The sequence below is a fragment of the Chiloscyllium plagiosum genome, unplaced genomic scaffold (genome assembly GCF_037043375.1).
Source record: "Chiloscyllium plagiosum isolate Xiang-an unplaced genomic scaffold, Cpla_swu_hap1 HiC_scaffold_32, whole genome shotgun sequence".
Taxonomy (NCBI): domain Eukaryota; kingdom Metazoa; phylum Chordata; class Chondrichthyes; order Orectolobiformes; family Hemiscylliidae; genus Chiloscyllium; species Chiloscyllium plagiosum.
This window is the reverse complement of record NW_028270170.1, coordinates 23,733,371-23,748,762: the sequence shown is the minus strand read 5'-3', so window position 1 is coordinate 23,748,762 and position 15,392 is coordinate 23,733,371. Positions and strand designations below refer to the sequence as shown.

The 15,392-nt window shown below is 42.1% G+C and overlaps 1 protein-coding gene across 1 annotated transcript in view; it reads left to right on the top strand.

The window, feature by feature from the left end:
• The first annotated feature begins 3,271 nt into the window (after positions 1-3,271).
• LOC122539925 (beta-1,4 N-acetylgalactosaminyltransferase 2-like) overlaps positions 3,272-15,392 on the top strand; it is an 88,478-nt gene continuing 76,357 nt past the window's right edge. Inside the window, exon 1 of the mRNA XM_087977602.1 lies at positions 3,272-3,386. The gene's annotated coding sequence lies outside the window, so the exon portion shown is untranslated. The remainder of the gene's footprint in view (positions 3,387-15,392) is intronic.

The following is a 15,392-nucleotide window of genomic DNA, read 5'->3' as shown; positions in this document are numbered from 1 at the left end:
TCTTCATAACTATTGTTTTGTTTCTTTAAATCAGCCACCTCATTTTGAAACTTCTTGATTTACATTCTATGAAAATTTTAGCTCTTCCATTGACCAGGTGTATTATCTCCATTATAGCCTGTTCTAATAACTGTACAGGCTTTTCGTTTTTTAAGACATCCCTTAAAGTCTTTGTCATCGCAGAGGTGGTATTTGCAAGTTCAGATTTATCCTGGCCTCTAGTTCAGCCTTTCCCGATTGGATTTCATTTTTCATTCCAGATTTTAAAAAAGCTAATAGAAATATAGAAAATTGTTAAAAATCACACAACACCAGATTATAGTCCAACAGGTTTACTTGGAAGCACTTGCTTTCGGAGTGCTGTTCCTTCATCAGGTCTGTTTTCTACAGACCCCTACAATAGCAGTAGGGAGATCAAAAAATTCATTGACCAGCAGATTTTGGAAAAGTACAGACATAGCAGGGCTGTTGCTGAGGGTGACTTCAACTTTCCCAATATTAATTGGAACCTCCTTAGTGCAGATGGTTTGGATGGAGCCATTCTTGTCAGGTGTGGTTAGGAGGGTTTCCTTACTCAGTATGTAGACAGACCAAGGAAGGGAGAGGCCATTTTGGATTTGATGCTCGACCATGAGCCAGGACAAGTGTGAGATCTTACGGTAGGTGACAGTGAGCATAACTGCCTCACATTTACCATAGCCATAGAGAGGGAAAAGAACAGTTACCATGGGAAGATATTTAATTGGGAAAAACGAAATTATGAAGCTATCAGACAGGAGGTGGGAAGTACAGATTGAGAGCAATTGTTCCACAGAAAGAGGACAACAGACATGTGGAGACTGTTAAAGGAGCAATTGTTGTGAGTGCTGCATAAATTTGTTCCTCTGAGACAGGAAAGAAGGGGTTAGACTAAGGAGCCTTGGATGACTTGAACAGAGGAGCTTCTTGTGAAAAGGAAGAAGACAGCTTACGTAAGGTGAAGGAAGCAAGGGTCTAACACACCTTTAGAAGATTACAGGCTTGCTAGAAAGGAGCTTAAAAATGGACTGAAGGAGAGCCAGGAGTGGGCATGAAAAGGCTTGGTGGGAAGGATTATGGAGAACCCAAAGGCATTTTACGCATACCTGAGGAATAGGAGAATGATCAAGGAGAAGGTAGGGCTGATCAGGGATAACATTGGGAGCATGTAGGTGGAGTCTGAGCAGGTAGGGGAGGCCCTATAAGAGTTTTTTGCTTTGATTTTCACTAAGGAAAGGGACCTTGTTGTGAATGAGAACTTTGAGGAGCAGGGAAACAGGCTTGAACAGATCGAGATTGAGGAAGTTGATGTGCTGGACATTTTGGCAAACACTAAGATTGATAAGTCCTCAGGGCCAGACCGGATTTATCCTAGGTTGCTCCAAGATGCAAGAGGTTGCTAAGCAACTGGAGGATTAGAGGGAGATGAATGTTGTTCCACTTTTCAAGACGGGGAATAGGGAAATGCCTGGCAATTACAGACCAATCAGTCTTGCGTCTGTGGTCAGCAAGGTTTTGGAAAGAATTCTGAGGGATAGGATTTATGACTATTTGGAAAAGCATAGCGTGATTAAAGGCAGTCAGCATGGTTTTGTGAGGGGCAGGTCATGCCTCACAAAAATTACTGAGTTCTTTGAGGAGGTGATGAGACAGGTTGACAAAAGTTGAGCAGTCAACGTGGTGTATATGGACTTCAGCAAGGCATTTGATAAGGTTCCCCATGGTAGGCTCATTCATTAAGTCAGGAGGTATGGGATACAGGGAAATTTGGCTCTCTGGACTCAGAATTGGTTGGCTGACAGAAGGCAAAGACTGGTTGTAGATGGCAAGTAGTCTGCCTGGAGGTCAATGGTGAGTGGTGTTCTGCAGGGCTCTGTTCTTGGACCTCTGCTCTTTGTAGTTTTTCTAAATAACTTAGATGAGGAAGTTGAGGAGTGGGTTAGTAAGTTTGCTGATTACACAAAGGTTGGAGGTTCTGTTGATAGTATCAAGGGCTATTGCAGGCTGTAGCATGACACAAACAGGATGCAGAGTTGGGCTGAGAAATGGCAGATGAAATTCAATCTGGATAAATGTGAAGTGCTGCATTTTGGAATGTCGAATTTGAACACTGAATATAGGATTAAAGGCAGGATTCTTGACTGTGTGGAGAAACAGTAGGATCTTGGTGTTCAAGTGCATAGATCCTTCAAAGTTGCCACCCAAGTGTATAGGGTTGTTAAGAAAGCATATGGTGTTATGGCTTTCATTAACAGGGGGATCGAGTTTAAGAGCTGTGATGCTTTGCTGCAGCTCTACAAAACTCTGGTGAGATCACACTTGGAATATTGTGTCCAGTTCTGGTCGCCCTATTATCAGAAAGATGTGGAGGCTTTGGAGAGGATGCAAAAGAGGTTTACCAAGGTGCTGCCTGGACTGGAGGGCTTGTCTTACGAGGAGAAGTTGACTAAGCTTGTGACTTGTCTCGCTGGAGAGAAGGAGGAAGAGGTGACCTGATCAAGGTGTACAAGGTAATGAGAGGCATGGATAGAGTCGATAGCCAGAGACTTTTCCCCAGGGCAGGATTGACTGTCACGAGGGGTCATAGTTTTAAGGTGTTTGGAGGAAGATGTAGAGGAGACGTCAGAGGTAGGTTCATTACACAGAGAGTTGTGAGCGCATGGAATGCATTGCCAGTGCTAGTGGTGGAAGCAGAGTCATTAGGACATTAAAGCGACTACTGAATATGCACATGGAGAGCAATGAATTGAGGGGAACGTGAGTCAAGTTATTTTATTCTAGATTAGGAATAATTCTTGGCACAACATTGTGGGCCAAAGGGCCTGTACTGTGCTGTACTTTTCTATGTTCTATGTTCTATACTTGAATTCTGTCTCTACAACATTATTGCTGCCATTTCTTACTGAAAAGCCTGCCACATGAGTGATTTCCGATTGCTTGTTTTGTGCATTATGCAGTCACACCTGTATTTGCAAGTCTGTCATTTTTATTGCTTTGACCTTCAGGCTATGTTTTGTCACTGCTTTATTGAATCAGATTTGTTTTTATGTTCAACCTGTTCCACGTTTTTCAGTAAGCTGACAATCTTTCCAACAGATTGTTAATATAGAACTTAGAGCTCATCCTGCTTCCTTTCTTTGTCCTCAAGTTTTCCATTCACCTTGGTGAGCTGGGCAGAGACATCCCTTCAAGTCTTCATCATCTCAAAGGTGGTATTCTCAAGTTTGGATTTATCCTGAACTAGTCATTCAGTATTTTCCTATTGGACTTGCATTTTACTTTCTATAGTAAAGAGCTCATAGAAACATAGCAAATTGGAGCAGGAATAGACCATTCTGCCCTTGGAGCCTGCTCCACTATTCAGTAAGGTAATGGTTGATCATCCAACTCAATACAATGTTCCTGCTTTCTCCCTATTCCCTTTGATCCTTTTAGCCCTAAGAACTGTACCTAATTCCTTCTTGAAAGCATTCAATATGTTTGTCTCAACCACTTTCTGTGGCAGAAAATTCTAAAGGCTCACCGCTCTCTGGATGAAGAGACTTCTCCTCATCTTAATACTGAATGGCATTCCCCACAACCTCAGACAGTGATCCCTGGTTCTCAGCTTCCTGATCATTGGGAACATCCTTCATCCATTTGTCCTGTCCTGTTCTGATAGAATTTTACAGGTTTCCATGACTCTTGTAAACTCTGGTGAATATAATCCAAACAGATTCAATCCCTGCTCATACCTCACTCTTGCCAGCCCAGGAATCAGTCTGGTAAATCTTTGTTGCACTCCCATCATAGCCAGAACATCCTTCCTCAGATAAGGACACTGAAGTGGCACACAATCCTTCTGGTATGGTCTCATCAATCCCTTGTATCATGCTCAAATCCTCTTGCTATGAAGCCAACATACCATTTGCTTTTTTAACCTGCTGCCTAGTTACTTCCAGCAACTGTTGTACAAGGATATCCAGGTTGTGTCTTCCCTTTCCCAATCTACACCATTCAGGTGGTAATCTGGCTTCATGTTTTTGCTCCCAAATTTGAATAGACTTACATTTATTCCTATTACACATGATCTGCCATATATTTAATTACTCACTCAGTTTGTCCAAACCACACTGAAGCAGCTCTGCATTGTCCTCGTGGTCTACCCTCCCACCCAACTTCGTATTGCCAGCAAATACAGAGATACATTTTGTTATTTTGTTCCATTCTCCAAATATATTGTGAATAGCTGGGGTCCAAGCATTAGTCCTTGTCATTGCATTTTAAACACTGCCTGCTCGCTGAAAAAAGGTTCATTTATTCCTACCTTGCGTTTCCGATCTGCCGACCAATCCCTTCCCATATCAGGACACTACTTTTACATGCTAATCTCTTATGTGAGATCTTATCAAAAACCTTCTGAAAATCCAAGTGAACCGTATCCTCTAGCATAGTAAATAGGAGCCATTCAGTCCCTGGAGCCTGCTCCACCATTCAATAAGATCATAGTTGATCATCCAATTCAATACACTGTTCCAGCTTTCTCCTTATATCCTTTGCTTTCTTTACCCCCTAAGAACTGTACCTAATTCTTTCTTGAAAACATTCAATGTCCAAAGTTTGTGCGAAGATTTGTAGCTCGGGTGCTCGTTGCTGTGGTTCTGTTCGCTGAGCTGGAAGTTTTTGTTGCAAACGTTTCGTCCCCTGGCTAGGCGACATCATCAGTGCTTGGGAGCCTCCTGCGAAGCGCTTCTTTGATGTTTCCTCCGGTGTTTATAGTGGTCTGTCCCTGCCGCTTCCGGTTGTCAGTTTCAGCTGTCCGCTGTAGTGGTTGGTATATTGGGTCCAGGTCGATGTGTTTGTTGATGGAGTTTGTGGATGAATGCCATGCCTCTAGGAATTCCCTGGCTGTTCTCTGTCTGGCTTGCCCTATGATAGTAGTGTTGTCCCAGTCAAACTCATGTTGCTTGTTGTCTGCGTGTGTGGCTACTAAGGATAGCTGGTCGTGTCATTTCGTGGCTAGTTGATGTTCATGTATGCGGATTGTTAGCTGTCTTCCTGTTTGTCCTATATAGTGTTTAGTGCAGTCCTTGCATGGTATTTTGTACACTACATTCGTCTTGCTCATGTTGGGTATCGGGTCCTTCGCTCTGGTGAGTTGTTGTCTGAGCGTGGCTGTTGGTTTGTGTGCCGTTATGAGTCCTAGGGGTTGCAGTAGTCTGGCTGACAGTTCCGAGATGCTCCTGATGTATGGTAGTGTGGCTAGTCCTTTTGGTTGTGGTATGTCCTCATTCCGTGGTCTTTCTCTTAGGCATCTGTTGATGAAGTTGAGCGGGTATCCGTTTTTGGCGAATACCTTGTATAGGTGTTCCTCTTCTTCTTTTTGCAGTTCTGGTGTACTGCAGTGTGTTGTGGCCCTTTTGAATAGTGTCCTGATGCAGCTTCATTTGTGTGTGTTGGGGTGGTTACTTTCATAGTTTAGGACTTGGTCTGTGTGTGTGGCTTTCCTGTATACCCTTGTAGTGAATTCTCCGTTCGGTGTTCTCTGTACCATCACGTCTAGGAATGGGAGTTGGCTATCCTTCTCTTCTTCTCTCGTGAATCGGATTCCTGTGAGTGTGGCGTTGATGATCCGGATTTATCAGTCTTTAAATCCATCAATTTCCCACACCATTTTATGGCTAATACTGATTTCCTTCATTTCCCCCTCTTTGTTTTCCCCCAATAACTTTGGATATTAGTTTTGTCCTTTGTGAAGACTGAACCACAATATGTATTCGATTGGTCTGTCATCTCTTTGTTCCCCATTATAACTTGCCCTGTTCTAACTGGAAGGATCTTTTAGCTTCACATACCTATGGAAGCTTTTGCAATTAGCTTGTATGTTCCTAGAAAGCTTACTCTCATATTAGCTTGACTAACTTAAAAGAAAATGAAGTGTTTCAATTCCTGATTCATGGATTTAGTTCTTTTTTTAAACATATAATATTTCATAAGTTGTGAAAAAACAATTACAGCAAACCAACTGGTTTCCACATGTGTAACTTGCAAATCTAAAATAAACTGACTGTGAGAAAGATTTGCAACATTGCATATTCAAAACACTTGAGTCCTTAAAGATGAATTACCTTAAAATAAGGTAAACAGGTAATACTCCCCAGGACCAATGCCAATTATGCAAAACTACGTACCAGTTACAGAGTAAAATGCACTCAGGAAAATGGAGCATGATCCTTCTTATTCAAATGAGCATTCATTCCCTCTCTGCATCCACACTCTTAAGTTGCAAAGTAGCCATTTCCAGAGAGATACTAGCTCCTAGTCTCACAGATAGACTGTAGCTAGGACAGCTGCTACACCAGTTCTGAAAACTGAAACTTGTCCCTCTGGCAACATTTGATGTGCTGATATTTGCGCTGATAAAGCATTTGTAATTTAATGATTTTTTAAAAAATGTTAATGGAATTTGGGCTTGCTGTCTTGGCCAACATTTATTTTCCTTCGTCTAATCACCCTTATAAGTTTGCAGTGAACTGCCTTCCTAACCACTGTAGTGCATGTGTGTAGGTACAATCAGCTCAGGGTTTTGATCCAGAGATGGTGAAGGACCAATGATGTAATTCCATGATATGTAGCTTGGAGGGAAACTGCAGGTGGGAATGTTCTGATGCATCTTCTGCCCTTATCCTACTAACTGGTAGAGGTCAAGGATTTAGAAGATGCTGTCAAAGAAGCCATGCTGAGTTGCCACAATATCCCTTGTAGCTAACACTTAACACTTCAACTGTGTATCAGTCATGAAGAGAGGAAATGTTGAAGATGGTGGATGGCATGCTATTCAAATGGGCTGCTGTATCCTCAATAGTGCCTAGCTTTATGATGCATTGTTGGGGTTGCACCCATTCAGACAAGTGGAGAGTAGCCCATCACAGTCTTGACTTGTGCCTTTTTGAAGGTGGTCTTGTGTTGTGAGGAAGTGAGTTGCTCACTATAGAATTTCTAACCACTAGCCTGCTCTGATTGCCATATTTTTAATGTGGCTTTACATAAACCATCTTTGTGAATCTGATGCAAGCTTGAAAAACAGGACATTAATTATTATTTTGGCACTTCTCACATTCTTGCCTCAACATTCAGTTCAACAACTTCAGATAATGGTCTCTGTCTATCCAGTTAATATCATCTCCCTGCTACCCACACAAAATTCCACCCACCATGTATTGGAATCTTGTTTGTCATTGTTGACCTTACAGTCAGAGCTCATCGTTGTTTTGCCCAAAACACCCACTCTGGACCCATGCTTTTACTCTCCAAAGCCATGACCACTCCCTTTCTACTTTCTTCTCTGAACTTTTGATTCCCAATCTCCCTTAACCTCTCCGAACTAGCCCTTCACTTATTGGACCTCCCTTCTCATAATACAGCATCAAACTCGTGGGTTTTCCACCTCTCACTGCGCACAGTGTTGCCCTTTTATAGGATGAGTATTATTATGTTGGAAAAGGTGCAGAATAGATTTACAAAGATACTACTGAGACTGGAGCATTTGAATTATAAGGAGAGGTTGGATAGGCTGGAATTTTTTCCCCTGGAACATAGGAGGCTGAGGAGTGACCTTACAGAGGTTTACAAAATCATGAGGAGCATGGATAGGGTAAAGCTCTTTTCCTTGGGTAGAGGTGTGAGGGGAAAAGGTTAAAAGGGGTCTGGGGGCAACCTTTTCACACAGAAAGTGGTTGAATTATGGAATAAAGTGCCAGAGGAGGTTGTAAATGCAGGTACAGTTACAACATTTAAAAGACGTTTTGACAGGTACATGGATGGAAAAGTTAAGAAGGATATGGCCTAAATGCAGGCAAATGGGACTAGTTTAGTTTGGGAAACCTGGTCGGCAGATGGACTGAAGGGTCTGTTTTGGTGCTCTATAACTGTGCGACTGTTCCAGTTCTGAAAAGTGTTTTAGACTCAAAGATTAACTGTGTCTCACTCCGCAAATGCTGCCAGATGTGCTGAGGTTCTCAAGCACTTTGCTTTTATTTCCGATCTCTGGAATCTACAACATTTTACTTGTATTTAAATGCTTTGTCCAATTCAGTTTCTGGTCAGTGGTAAACCCAGGACGTTGATCTGGCGATTCAATGCGGGTAATGTGTTTGAGCATCAAAGGGAGATGGTTGGGTCCTCCTTGTTGGAGGGAGTCATTACCTGGTACTTCTGTGGTGTGAATGTTCATTTAAATCAAAGTTATAAGCATAGGTTCATGAGAGTTAGATTCCATTAAGCCAATATCCAGTGAAGTACCTTCAGTGGCTGTGCACAAAAATCCCTTTTGCAGGAGCTCACCTGCAGTTAACAGCAGTTATCCATAAGTACAGTAAGACTTGGACAACATCCAGGCTGGAGCTAATGATTAGCAAGTTACATGCTGCACAATTTTCAGGTAATGTACACCCTAAACAAGACAGAAGCTGACCATCTACCTTTCACCATCATTAACATTACCATTGTTGAATCCTCCACTGTAAATATCTGAGGGTCGATGCTGTCCAGAAACCAAAATGGAGCAGCCACTTGAGTACTGCATTGAAACAGAAATTGCTGGAAAAACTCAGCAGGTCTGGCAGTGTCTGTGAAGAGAGGTCAGAGTTAACGTTGCAGGTCATTTCAGAACTGAGGAAGGGTCACCGGACCTAAAACCTTAACTCTGATTTCTCTGCCAGACCTGCTGGGCTTTGCCAGCAATATTTGTTTTTGTTTCTGATTTTCAGCATCCGCAGTTCTTTCCATTTTCATATAAATACTGTGGTTAGAACTGCATGTCAGAAGCTGGAAATTCTGTGATGAATAACAAGGTCAAAATCACCACAGTATCACTGGACCATAGAGTTACTCTCTCATTTGAGAGAGACAACTGGTGGCACCTGAGTGTCACCATACTGCAGACAAGGGGAGACGGACCGTCAAGGGAACCTCAGCTGCTACAGGAATTGAGCCCTCATTGTTGGCATTACTCTGCATTACAACCCAGCTGTTCAGTCAACTGAGCTAACCAACCAATAAGTCAGCCCCTGCCTCCCCTAGAATTGTCCACCATTTACACTGTCCAAGTCTGGTGTGTGATGGAACACTTTCCATTTACCTGGATGGGTGCAGCTCCAACAACACTCAAAAAGTTCAGCACCACTCAGGACAAAGAAGTTCACTTAATTGACATGCTGTTTAATACATTCAACATTCACTTACTTCACCATAGATGCACAAGGGCGTCAATCTGTACCATTTATGTGATGTACTGCAGTAATTCACCAGAGGCTCCTTTTCAGCATATTTCATACTCACAAACTCTACCAACTGAAACCAAATACCCCCTCACCTGCTGTCACTCTCCTGACCTGGTATTAAATCATCCTCCTTTCATTGTCACTGGGACAAAATTACCGAATTATGAGTGTACCTACACACACCAAGGACTGTAATGATTCAAGGGTGCAGCTCACACCATTTTCCTCAATGACAATTAAAATTCCCCCACCTATATGATCAGCAATGTCCTCCAGCAAATCTCCTCCACTCCCCACATCTCCACACTCAAATCCCACCCCTCCAACCGCAACATGGATAGAACCCCCTAGTCCTTACCATCCACCTCACTAATTTCTGGATACAGTGCATTATCCTCCACTACTTAACCACCTACAGTCAGACCCCATCACCAAAAGAAAAGTTTCCCTCCCCACCCCATCCACATTCAACAGAGATCATTCCCTCCTCGACTATCTTCTTAGATCCACACCCTCACCAACGCACCCTCCACACTTGGTTCCTTCCCTTGCCACCACAGAAGGTGCTCACACCTCCCCCCTCACCTCTGTCCAGGCCTCAAAGGCTCACTTTACATCCAGTAGAGACTTTCCTGCATATCCACCCACTGCATCTACTGTGTCCATTGCTCTCAATGAGCTCTCTTCTACATTGGGGAGACAGGGTGCCAACTTGAAGAGCATTTCAGGGAACATCTCTGGGACACACATACCAAGCAGCCCCACCACCCTGTGGATGAACACTTCAACTCTCCCTTCCACTCCGCCAAGGACATGCAACTCCAATGATTTCACAAGTTTTCAAATCTCCCATCCCCCATCTCATTACAGATCCAACCATCAAATTCGGCACCACCCTCTTGACCTCTCCACATATCCTTCCCACATATCTGCTCCACCTTCCCCAATGACATCATCGTTGTTAGGTTCTTTATCCCTTGAGTTTCTTACACACTTGACGCAACTGCAATGCACCCACTTCTGTGAGTAATAGCCAAATTTTATTAAGCAAATACAGTACAAACTTTGGAGAAACTCTTAACACTCTTCGCCATGCTTGCAAAGCCATGCCAGGGGATCACCATGAACAAAGGGAACAGTCCTTCCTTAATATAAAACCTTTACTTCACAGTCAGTAATGCCCACAAGACAACCCCGAGCCATCCCCCCACAGTCACATGCCACTCAACACAATGCAGTGATCTGACCATTTCCAGAAACAATACAATATAAATCATCCCTTAATGGTCAAGTCTGTTGCAAATCTCTGTTTTAACTACAGGGAGTAGACAAAATTCCAACTGTAATGTTCTTATTGATTTCTGAATGGGGATGATGATGTAAATGGTAGGAGATGACAATGTAAATGGCCTTGAATGCCAAGAGATGGGAATATAAATTCCTTACATTCTACCCGTAGAATAAAGACATTCCACCCTAGCCTCAGCACATCCAATTTTCTGCAGGTCAGCAGAGCAAATTAACTCTTTAATATCACATTCCCTCCTTTATCATTCCATGATAACCACCTAAATGGCGGTATAAGTTTATCCATAAGACTCTGACAGCTAGTATTTAAGCAAGTTATTGACACACAGCATACAATGATTATAACAACAAAAATTACTAGTCGTAGATAGGATCCTCCCATGTGGGAAAAAAGTGTTCATCGGTGAAGTCCTTAAATCCACACTCCACCCCCTTCAAGTTGAGTGGGAATGAGCCAGTTATCCAAAATCTCCTTCAGTAGACTCCCACCTGAAAACAAAATCCTGTCTGTCCTTGAACACTACTCCACAGAAAAAATTAGAATTCTTGGATAAGGCAGTTAAATACTGAACAAAACTGATGAGATTTCCAGCCTTGCGGAGATCCTTCACATGTATTTGAGTGTACAGTGTAGCAGCTGCAGCTGCAGCAGCAGGCTAGGTGAATTCAGCAGTTTTTGTTGTTTCTGCTCCCACTTTGTTTTAAATGTAACAAAGCCAACTGGCTGTTGTATTGTTAGCTTGATCAATGAACCATAATATCCCTTAAATGATCGAAAGAGGTGAAACCCACATGGTTTAATATCATAGGAAGGCCACTGACAAAAAGCATACAGGCCTCCTCTTCACTGTCATTAGCTTCTTCACTCTTTATGCTCATGACTATGAAGCTGATTGAATCCATTGGATCAGGTTGTGTCAGTGGTCCGAAGGCGTGCTTTACCTGTGAATGGAGAAACTCTAGAGAACGATGTTAGCTGCTGAAAGTTTCTTTGCATGTCTTCTCTCATTACTTCCTTGCCAAGGTGGTTATCAGTATGAAGACAGTAACTCATTTAACTAAACTAAATTGTGTCTCCCTATTTCAACATTCTCAGTCATCTTGAAGTCTGTTACTCAGTTCACTATTTATGACACTATCAAGTTTTCTACAATTCATAAATTTATAAATTGTACTGCCTAATCAATTCAGTCATTTATAAACAACAATCAATTGTCCTAAAATCAAACCCCCGGGAGGACCCCATTCAGATTATTTAAAAACCATTTTCATTTGACAAATTAATACTTGGTTAATGTGAAAGCTGCCAGGAAAATTAATTCAAAAATCTGGAACAGCAAGAAAACAGCAAGATGTTTACTGTGCTTTGGCCATTGAAGAGGCAGTTTCAGTACAGAATTAAATCTCAAATATTCATGGGAAACAAATGCATAATATATTAAAATATGTTCTCCAAATGAAACTTCCCAAATAAAACAACCAGAATTACAAAGGTTACAGACCAGTAACTGAACAACTTTGGTAGAGATTAACGTTCTTTGAACTTGCAATATGAAGGGGGCCAATCAAGTCTTAACAACAATAGACAGAACTTAAACAGCTCTTCCTGATGAAGGGTTTTTTGCTGATTTTCCTGCTCCTCGGATGCTGCCTGACCTACTGTGCTTTTCCAGCATCACTCTAACCTTGACTCTGATCTCCAGCATCTGCAGTCCTCACTTTCATCTAGAACTTCAACAGCTCAGCCTCAAGTTCTAATATTCTTTAAAATCTTAACACAACATCAAAATTAAAATGCACTCTTTTTGTGAAACTCTGCATTAAAAATAAAACGCAAAGATATTTTACTACAATACTCTCATCTGGCAAAAGCATGGCCACTAACACAATTGATTTTTTTTTTAAAACAGGCATTGTAGAATTTCAAACAAATCAGGGGCTCAGGGCACTCAATCAATTTGTTTTAAGGTTACATGTTTGATCATTTTAAAAAGGACTAATGTGTAATATTAATGTAAAAACAAAACCTGCCTTATTACATATCCCACAAAATGCATTGAATTGAGATCCTAATTCAAATAAGGCAAAACAGTTACTTCAATATTTTCTGAACCAGTATTTTAACAAACCAAAATATTTAAATATCAAACACTTTCACTATTACATAATTTGTATTGAAACTTCCTTTGTCGATCCAAGTATTAGTACAACCTTAATTTCAGCTTTGCTTGGGTTTTTTTTTGAAGAGCCTCTGGTCAGAATTCTTCTCATTTTAATATGGGGGAGAAAACGCGGCACATTTGAGAATCCCCTCAGTTCACCTGGTGATGGTCCATGAAAATGGAAAACGAGGAGTCGAAAAGATGGAGGAGGTGACCCCAAAAGATCCACACCAGAGTCGGACAAATATAAAGCACGTTCATAGACTCCTAAACACGGCACAGAAGAAAACACAAGCATTGATCCAAGATTCCCAAAGCTCCGCAAACCCCACAGTGCCCGGTGCGTGTACACAAAAAGATGACAAAAACATTCTCACCCCACCACTGGGTGAGGCCGCGAAGGAAAGAAAGACCAATCGCACCCTCCCGACGAAACCACACCCACGAAAAGAGAAAACCCTCGCAGCGGACTACATGGCGCCGCAATCCCCTCCCCCAGAAGAAAGACTCGCCACGTCAAGTCCACAGCCCAGAAACTGAGACTCCCACAACAAAAACATGGACAAAGCTTCCCTGGCAGACAATGCACTTCACTGTCAGGATCTGAGTGGACTCTCCTCCTTTTTCCAGTGACACCATGTTGTCCTAAAAGTACTTCTAAGGGGAGCTTCTCAGGGGATAAAGGCTATAACTTTAAGAAGTACCAAATTTTTTTATTCTCCAGAGACTCAAACCTCGTGTCTGTAGTCTCTACACCCACTTTAGAGTCCTGACCTTCGCGTGGGGGATCTCCCCTCTTAACAACCAATCTAAGGCAAGGATGTTAGAGTTAGGCACAGTAACTATATTTTAGTTTTTTTTTGCACTATGCTCCAGAGTCTCAAACATCACTATTAGAGGACTTTAACCTTGTTTTTCCTGGGGACTTTAATCCCCCACCCCCCTTTCCCACATCACTTTAACCTCCTTTGCCTGAGGGATTTTAACCTCCGAATTCCCAGTAACTTATGATTCTGAAAGTGAACTCAATAGTGTACAAACTGCATAAGTTACCTAAGAGATTCCATCACCACAGAGTCCCAGGGGACAAGGGGTCGACTGAGTGGTAGGTTAAGGAGAGAGATCAAGGTAAATCTTACTTTGTGGGCCCATCCGTCTCACAGAACCGGCACTCAGGCGATCATTTCTTCAGTCCACCTTGAAGCTCTGTTTATGTTGGAATCCCACCGCTGCGACAAAATGTAAGGTTCTTTTCTCCTTGAGATTCTTGGCTTTTCCTTGAGATGCAACTGCAACACACCAATTTCTGTGAACAACAACCAAGTTTTCTTAAGCAAATACAGTACAAACTTTGGAGAAACTCTTAACATTATTCGCCATGCTCGTGAAACGTGTCGAGAGGTCTCCCTGAACAAAGGAAACAGTCCTTCCTTTATACAAAATCTTTATATCACAGTCAGTAATGCCCACAAGACAACCCCCAGCCATTCCCCACAGTCACATGCCACTCAAGACACAATGCAGTGACCTGACCATTTCCAGAAACGATATCATATAAATCATCCCTTACAATGATCAAATCTGTTGCAAATCATTTTTTTAAACTACAGGGCATAGTCAAAATTCCAACTGTAATGTTCTTATTGATTTCTGAATAGCGGATGAAAATGTAAAGAGTAAGAGATGACAATGTAAATGGCTTTTGATTAACTAGGAACTGGCCATGCAAATGGCTTTGAATGCCAAGAGATGGGAATGTAAATTCCTTACATTCTATCTGTAGAACAGAGACATCCCACCCTAGCCTCGGGATATCCAATTTCCTGCAGGTCAGTAGACCAAAATTAACTCTTCAATATCACAATAATTACCCCCCACTGACATCTACCTATTGCCTTCCCAGCTACCTTCCCCAGGCCTACCTCAACCTCCTATTTATTTCTCATTCTCCTTTCCCTCCACATTCCTGATGAAGGATTTATGCCGCAAACATCGACTCCCCTGCACCTCAGATGCTGCCTGACCTGCTGTGCATTTCCAGCATAACCCTTTTTGACTCATTAACAATAAGGAAACAATTAAGAAATGCTGGCTTATTCAGCAATCCCACATTCCATAAAAAAATGTACATGCTGAAAGTCAGGAGAGCTGAATGAACTGGCATTCAATTTATCAGGATTAACTGGGAATGTTTGAAACCTGGAACAAGGGAACCGATGGTACAATTCACCGTTAGCATAACATGCATACTGCTGTTTTCCCTCAATTGTCAGATCATTGAAACATTTGTGGACTGTATTCTATACCTGGTGATGACATTACTGTAACTAATCTTCTCTACTCACTTCAACTACACTTTCTTCTTGATAGCAGCTGGAATTTCTTTTCCATTGCTGTTAGGAATGAGGATACCTCCCCTAATCCCACACCTAGAAGAACCACACCTGCCACTTTAACCATTCCTGCATCTTATGTAAGTGCACATGATCATAGAGACTCTTTTGTTCTTTAGTTCTTTGCTGAAAATGTGTTGCTGGAAAAGCGCAGCAGGTCAGGCAGCATCCAGGGAACAGGAGAATCGACGTTTCGGACATAAGCCCTTCCGAACGTTGATTCTCCTGTTCCCTGGATGCTGTGGTATCAA